The 1,214-nt window shown below is 45.2% G+C and overlaps 1 non-coding gene across 1 annotated transcript; it reads right to left on the reverse strand.

Annotated features, from left to right (window-relative positions):
- Positions 1-893: 893 nt before the first annotated feature.
- On the reverse strand, positions 894-965 carry TRNAE-UUC (transfer RNA glutamic acid (anticodon UUC)). Its single transcript has one exon. It is a non-coding gene; the product is annotated as a tRNA-Glu (tRNA).
- Between the last annotated feature and the right edge of the window lie 249 nt (positions 966-1,214).

The raw sequence follows: 1,214 nt of genomic DNA on the forward strand, positions 1-1,214 counted from the left end.
GAGAGCAGCACTAAGCAGTCCAAAAAGCAAACACATTTCCCAAGCGAGAAGGGATGCCAACTGGCTCCCAGTCAGAGAGCAGATACTCTTTAAGACCCTGTGCATCACACACATGTGCCTATCACACTCTGCTCCCCCCTGCCTATCAGAAAGAATTCACTGTGCCACTTCAAACAGACCCAAGCGGGCCCAGCACACTGACCAGCTCTCAATCCCTACCTTTAAAAGAACCAAAGCTGGAGGTGTAAACTTTCCCTTCCTTGCTCCAAAGAACTGGAAAGCGCTACCACTATCACTTACGAAGGAGACCTCACTCACAGCGTTCCGCAGAGCGCTCAAATCCAAGCTAATTAACTAGCCCTGCCTCACATGTACGTAAGAAACGAGGGCCTCCCTTGCAACCTGGGACCCTGTCCTGTCTGTACTTCTTTTCTGTAAATGTATGTATCTGATCTGTACTTTTTCGTGCAATTGTATGTAGTACTTCTGTCTGACTGTATCTCCTATGGTGCCATGTACATTTGTGCAAAGCCTTCTGTAACAGCGCCGTGATGCCTTAGGACCGTTAGGCGCTTTATAAATTCAAATAAATGAAATAAATAAATAAATATTCGACCAGGTGGGAAAAGGTAGGGAAACTGTGGCGTTGGGGTGTGAGGGAAGTAATAAGTTCGTGTTCTTTTATTTCTTTTTTCTGTTTTCTTTGTGTTGATGCAACTTGTGTGGAAAAATAATAAAGTGTTATTTGACCCCAAAAAATGACATTTCGTATTTCTAAAATATAGAGTAGCAAAGCTTTTTCTACATCAGCCTCATCTTTATAATTAAAAATGTTTCAAGCAGCTCAGGCCATGAAGGCGTCTGATAATGTTGCTCGTCTCTAAAAACCTTCCTTCCCATACCGGGAGTCGAACCCGGGCCGCCTGGGTGAAAACCAGGAATCCTAACCGCTAGACCATATGGGAGTCGCACATTTTATCCTGTCACTTGATCATGTATTTTTCAACATGGCCGTAATCTGGTGTATTGCGTTCTATTTGTTAATTCATATTGTAATGAAGGGTACGTTGATATATTTGCAGCTCCACCTGTAGTGACCAAAGAGAAGGCTTCCCAAAGCTCCTCGCTATTGTTCGCTCTCCTCCAGTGCCAGGCAACATTGCTACTGGGCCCGCCCCCTTGCTGGCTCTGGGCCTCGCCCCTAGAGTCTCAGG

This window comes from Ambystoma mexicanum, chromosome 2q (assembly GCF_040938575.1).
Source record: "Ambystoma mexicanum isolate Mex_15411 chromosome 2q, UKY_AmexF1_1, whole genome shotgun sequence".
Classification (NCBI taxonomy): Eukaryota; Metazoa; Chordata; class Amphibia; order Caudata; family Ambystomatidae; genus Ambystoma; species Ambystoma mexicanum.